Source organism: Amblyraja radiata, chromosome 29 (genome assembly GCF_010909765.2).
Source record: "Amblyraja radiata isolate CabotCenter1 chromosome 29, sAmbRad1.1.pri, whole genome shotgun sequence".
In the NCBI taxonomy this organism is placed as follows: Eukaryota; Metazoa; Chordata; class Chondrichthyes; order Rajiformes; family Rajidae; genus Amblyraja; species Amblyraja radiata.
Window position 1 is genome coordinate 33,187,719 of NC_045984.1, and position 6,562 is coordinate 33,194,280.

The 6,562-nt window shown below is 45.3% G+C and overlaps 1 long non-coding RNA gene across 2 annotated transcripts in view; it reads right to left on the minus strand.

Moving 5' to 3' along the window:
* Positions 1-2,238: 2,238 nt before the first annotated feature.
* Positions 2,239-6,562, minus strand: part of LOC116989663 — a 45,388-nt gene continuing 41,064 nt past the window's right edge. Inside the window, exons 3-4 of one of the 2 annotated variants that reach the window (XR_004416279.1) lie at positions 5,838-6,011; positions 2,239-2,971 (exon numbers count right to left, since the gene is read on the minus strand). This is a non-coding gene — a long non-coding RNA (uncharacterized LOC116989663). The remainder of the gene's footprint in view (positions 2,972-5,837; positions 6,012-6,562) is intronic. The other variant, XR_004416280.1, reaches the window with a different exon arrangement.

The following is a 6,562-nucleotide window of genomic DNA, read 5'->3' on the forward strand; positions in this document are numbered from 1 at the left end:
GAAAGTCTAACATGGGCAGGACCTACACAGTGAATGAAAGGGCTCTGGGGGAGTGTTGTAGAGCAGAGGGATCTAGGAGTGCAGGTTAATGGTTCCTTAAAGGTGGAGTCACAGGTAGATAAGGTGGTCAAAAAGGCTTTTGGCACATTGGCTTTAATCAGTCAGAGTATTGAGTATAGAAGTTGGTAGGTCATGTAGCAGTTGTATAAGACGTTAGTGAGGCCACATTTGGAATATTGGGTTCAGTTCTGGGCACCATGATGCAGGAAAGATGTTGTCAAGCTGGAAAGGGTACAGAGAATTTACGAGGATGTTGCCAGGACTAGAGGGACCTGAGATGCTGCCTGTCCCGCTGAGTTACTCCAGCATTTCAAGGTTTCAAGGCCAGTTTATTGTCACAATTAAGGTACAGTGAAATTTGAATTACCATACAGCCAGACAAAAAAAGGCAACAAAACACACAACTCCATAAAAGTTAACATAAACATCCACCACAGTGGATTCCCCATGTTCCTCACTGTGATGGAAGGCAATACAAGTCCTGTCTATTCCCTCTTTTATTCTCCCGTGGTCGGGGCAGTCGAACATGTTGTGTCTATCTTTGGTTTAAACCAGCATCTGCAGTTCCTGCATACACTTGCTATTAAACACTACAACCTCCACATAAACACTACAACCTCCACATAAACACTACAACCTCTTATAGAAATGTACAAAATTCTTAAGGGGTTGGACAGGCTAGATGCAGGAAGATTGTTCCCGATGTTGGGGAAGTCCAGAACAAGGGTTCACAGTTTAAGGATAAGGGGAAATCTTTTAGGACCGAGATGAGAAAAACATTTTTCACACAGAGAGTGGTGAATCTCTGGAATTCTCTGCCACAGAAGGTAGTTGAGGCCAGTTCATTGGCTATATTTAAGAGGGAGTTAGATGTGGCCCTTGTGGCTAAAGGGATCAGGGGGTATGGAGAGAAGGCAGGTACAGGATACTGAGTTGGATGATCAGCCATGATCATATTGAATGGCGGTGCAGGCTCGAAGGGCCGAATGGCCTACTCCTGCACCTTGTTTCTATGTTTCTAAACTCCAACTACATAGACTTGGAAGCATTATTTCTGACTGCACTTTTGTTTTTACAAGAGTATTATATTTACATATCTGTTGGCCTGCTGCAGGTCATTCTTCTATCTGGGACACATGATAATAAAACACTCTTAAACTCTTGAGATGAGAGGATCTGTTAATTCCTCTTCCTCTCTGGCTCAACTCCACAAAGTGCTTGTTGTAGCTTCCAGTTCCTGCGCTTTTGTCAGTACTTCTACAGATTCTTTCAACTGCAAATATAAACCTTAAATACTAGATATATGTTAAACACACTTCCATGGTGTTATAACTACCCAAAGTGCAGAAACTAGCTTTTAACTGGCTAATAAGCGATTATTATCGAGTCTGCCGTGCATGCTCAAAGGACCAAATGGCCTCCTCCTGCACCTATTCTCTATGTTTATTAATTCGCTATATGAATCTGTCAAAGTGCCAATGTGAACTTTCTTGGAAACCCAAGTCATGAACTGAGACATAAATATTACGACCGCAACTCCATCATCAAATGTTTAAGATATGACTAACTTTGAGCCCATCTCTTTGAGCTCCAGGACACTGATTCGCGTTAAATGTGAACAGATACTCACTTTAGTTTGTAAAGCCGAATCATAAAGCCAACGCTCCCCGCCCGGAGTTCCCCTTTGCAAGAAGCAGCAAGCAGGCGGGCGGGCAGGCGCTGCTCAACAGATGCCAGCCGACCCCACCAACACACTTGAGTGCAGCGCAGCGACCCACACGCCATTGTGAATAGCGAGTGAATGGAGCGCTGCAGTGTCAATCAGCCAGGGGTGTGTTACATCGACTTGTCTGAGCCGGGACTCGAACAGTGGGGAGCAAAGATCCTGATCTTTGGTGGGGAGCGGAGTACACGGGTAGACACAGAAAACTGGAGTAACTCAGCGCGACAGACAGGCAGCATCTCTGGAGAGAAAGAATGGGTGACGTTTCTTCAGGAGAGTGAGGACGTTTCATTAAAATATATATTTATTTACATGAGTTACATGGTTCATAATTCAGTATTTACAATTTTACATAAAATTAACATGTTGATTAAAAAAATATGCCCCACTGGTCTAAGTTTTCAATTGAGGGGGGGTAGATTTAATGGGAACCTGAGAGGGTGGTGGGTGTATGGAACGAGCTGCCGGATGAGGGAGTTGAGGCAGGGACTATCGCAAAGTTTAAGATATATTATGGACAGGTACATGGATAGGACAGGTTTAGAGGGATATGGGCCAAACGCGGGCAGGTGGGACATGATGGGACATGTTGGCCGGTGTGGGCAAGTTGGGCCGAAGGGCCTGTTTCCACGCTGTATCACTCTATGACTCTATGGTCCCAGGAGACATCCAGAGAGCAGTGGACACCAAGCGTTCACATCATAGAAACATAGAAATATAGGTGCAGGAGTAGACCATTCGGCCCTTTGAGGTAGTTCCGTCATTCAATATGATCATGTTTGATCATCCAAAATCAGTACCCCGTTCGGGCTTTCTCCCCATATCCCCTGATTCCGTTAGCCCTAAGAGCTAAATCTAACTCCCTCTTGAAAACATCCAGAGGGCCAGTGGACTGTGTGTTCATATTATCCAGAGCACCAGTAGACAGTATGTTCTAATCATCCAGAGAGCCAGTGGACACAGCGGGTTCATATCATCCATAGCACCAGCGTGTTCCAACTCCAGGGCATGGAGGTTTCTCTGGGAGACAGTGGGCACTGGGCTGTACCTGCAGCCGTGCATTCATGGCACCACAACGTTACAGCACATCCACCAACCCAGGCGTCTCCTGCTGCCCGTCTGTGCCAGGCCACGTGGACCCCACACAACTGGAGATGGAGCTTGTCGTCCTCGATCCCCACCGTCAACCTAAGAAATGCATTAAAAAAATAACATGTTAACGAGCAGTTGGGAATATTTCTGAAACTGATGCTGATCTCCATAAGATACATGTTCATAAGTGATAGGAGCAGAATTAGGCCATTCGGCCCATCAAATCTACTCCGCCATTCAATCATGGCTGATCTATCTTCCCCTCTCAACCCCATTCTCCTGTCATCTCCCCATAACCCCTGACCCCTGACCCCCGTGCTAATCAATGCAGATCATTATATAGGAGCAGACGTCAGCCTCGGCCCAATTGAGTCGACTCCGCCATTTAATAATTTCTGATCTATCTTCCCCTCTCAACCCCATTCTCCTGCCTTCTCCCCATGATCTTTGACACCCTTACTAATCAAAAACCTATCAATCTCCACTTACAAAATACCCATTGACTTGGCCTCCACTGCTATCGGTGGCAATGAATTCCACAGATTCACCACCCTGTGAATAAATACATTCCTCCTCACTCTCCATTCCAAAAGTACGTCCTTTAATTCTGAGGCTGTTCCCTCTGGTCCTAGACTCTCCCACTAGTGGGAACATTATCTCCACATCCACTCTATCCAGGCCTTTCACAATTCGGTAAGTTTCAATGATGTACCCCCTCATCCTTCTAAACTCCAGTGAGTATAGGCCCAGAACAATTAAATGCAGTTTTTGGGCAGTCCATATTTCAAAGCGATTGTATTTTTGTAATGCGAGCACGATCTGTACCTCTTTGCAAAAATAGTTCTGTAAAAACAGTTGGCTATGAAAAGCAGAAGGTGTTACACTGAGAGGGTGGTCTGTATGTAGAATGAGGTGCCAGACCAATGGGTTGAAGCTGGAGCAATAACACGTAAATATCTCTGGACAGGTACAGAGATAGGGAAAGATTAGAGGGACATGGGTCAAATGTGGGGTAGACTTGATGGGCCGAATGGCCTAATTGTGCTCCTATCACTCATGAACATGACTATGATTAGAATACATGAAATTATATGTAGGAAGGAACTGTAGATGCTGGTTTATACCGAATATAGACACAAAATGCTGTAGTAACTCAGCGGGTCAGCCAGCATCTCTGGAGAAAAATAATAGGTGACGTTTCGGGTTGAGACCCCTTCTTCAGACAGTAGACATGAAATTCTGTTTCACTTTACACAAAACCTTAAGTTTTTAATCAGTTCTCCAGTGGAGTCTTTATTGCTCTGAACATAAGTCCTGGAAATAAACTCAGACAATAGCATGGGTTGAGGCTGACGAGACTGGCTTTGGGGAGAGACATGAGGTTACAATTGAAAGGTACACACAATGGCTGAGTGAATAGTGCAGCCTCAGTCCTGAACGCTCTTCTTTACGGAATGGCATCTGGAATTAATTAGCAGACAATGTCAAACCATCGACTGCAGTAAAACAAAACTGTATTCTTAATCTGGAAGATCAAAGGTACACTCTGGGAGTATCAGCATCTCGTGTTTAGTTAGAATCACATCTCATTTCCCACGCTCTTCTCTTACAGTCCCCGCTCCACAAGAGCAGGTTTGTATTAATGACCCCAACCTTGCTGGGAGTTACGCCAGGGACACTCTGTGTAGGAAGCAACTGGTTTAAACCGAAGATAGACACAAAAAGCTGGAGTAACTCAGCGGGGCAGGCAGCATCGCTGGAGAGAACGAATGGGTGACATTTCAGTCTGAAGAAGGGTCTCGAAATAAAATATCACCCATTCCTCCTCTTCAGAGAAACATTCCTTCCTGTCCACAATGGACATGAGGGAGGCGATACTTTCATCCCAACGCTCCTACCTCATCTTCAACAGCGCTGGCCTTTAACATTTGTAACAAGTATATTTTTTATTTTGCTGGAAATGATAATGAGAGCATCCATCTCGAGTTTACTGCCTCCGTGGGTTTGTCAAATGTCAGGTGGACAACAGGGTGATTGTGTTTTCGTGGGACATTGACATGTAAGACACTGGATCAGTGACTGGAGCAGATGTGAAGCCAACCTCACCCTCACCTGTGTCCCAGTCTGCTTTGGTCCACAAGTGGAAGCACTGAAGTGTGTCTATCTGATTGGAAGCCAGCGTGAAATCAGTCATTGCGTTACTGACAGCTCTGTCTCTGTAAACAAGACCTTAATCATGGTATCCAGAGCAGTAACTGCACTGATTGCTGTAGGAATATCGGTACGTGCAAATGTGTTTTGAGTAAACTAAACAAGAGTTGCCTTATACGATGCTTGGGCATTCTCTCTTTGCACATGTCTCTATCTCGTTCAGGTTGAATTAGAATCATAGAATCATAGAGTCATAGAGCGATACAGTGTGGAGACAAGAAATAAAACCCATAAATGTATCTGTGGTACACCTCATTTAACTCCGTTATAGTCTTACAGTGTGGAAACAGGCCCTTCGGCCCAACTTGCCCACACCGGCCAACATGTGCCAGCTGCACTAGTCCCACCTGCCTGCGTTTGGCCCATCTATCTATATAACTAAGTCTCATCTTGACCACCTGTCTACACTGTATATTGATTTTAGAAAAAACGCTACCATATATCGCTATGATTTTTGGCCATCTTACTCACAGTCCTCCTCCGCTGAGGCAGACCTGAGGATTGAGATAAACTCTCTCTAGTTGGAGATGATTGGTTGCTACCTGAGTTGCATTAGTGAAACGTTCCATTTCATAAGGTCATAAGTAGTAGGAGCAGAATTAGGCCATTCGGCCCATCAAATCTACTCCGACATTCAATCATGGCTGATCTATCGCTCCCTCCTAACCCCATTCTCCTGCCTTCTCCCCATAACCCGACACTTGTACTAATCAAGAATCTATCTATCTCTGCCGTAAAGATATCCACTGACCTGGCCTGATTTACGAGTCTGTGTCTTGTTTTCGCTGTAACTGCTGCTGAGTCTTCAGTTCTATCGGGTCCCAGAGCCCTTCCTGTATCCAGGTAACTCACCTGTGCTCAGGTAAAGCAAGTCGGATTGGCTTCAGGTATGATGTGGAGCTCAGAGGAACGTGAGAGCAGTCATCTAGAGAGAGTTTTCAAGAGAGAGTTAGATTTAACTCTTGGGGTTAAAGGAATCAAGGGATATGGGGAGAAAGCAGGAACGGGGTACTGATTCTGGATGATCAGCCATGATCATATTGAATGAATGCGCTGTCTTGAAGGGCTGAATGGCCTCCTCCTGTCCCTAGTGTCTATGTTTTCTATCTACTTCGCTCCTCTGGCTGACAATGGTGGTAAATGGTTCAGGCCTATGTTTACACAAAAGGTACAGTGGAGATTCAGAGTCTTGATTAGTGCGGGTGTCAGGGGTTATGGGGAGAAGGCAGGAGAATCGGGTTAATAGACAATAGACAATCGTGCAGGAGTAGGCCATTCGGCCCTTCAAGCCAGCACCGCCATTCAATGTGATCATCGCTGATCATCCACAATCAGTACCCCGTTCCTGCCTTCTCCCCATATCCCTTGACTCTGCTATCTTTAAGAGCTCTATCTAACTCTCTCTTGAAAGTGTCCAGAGAACCTGCCTCCACCACCGTCTGAGGCAGAGAATTCCACAGACTCACCACTCTCTGT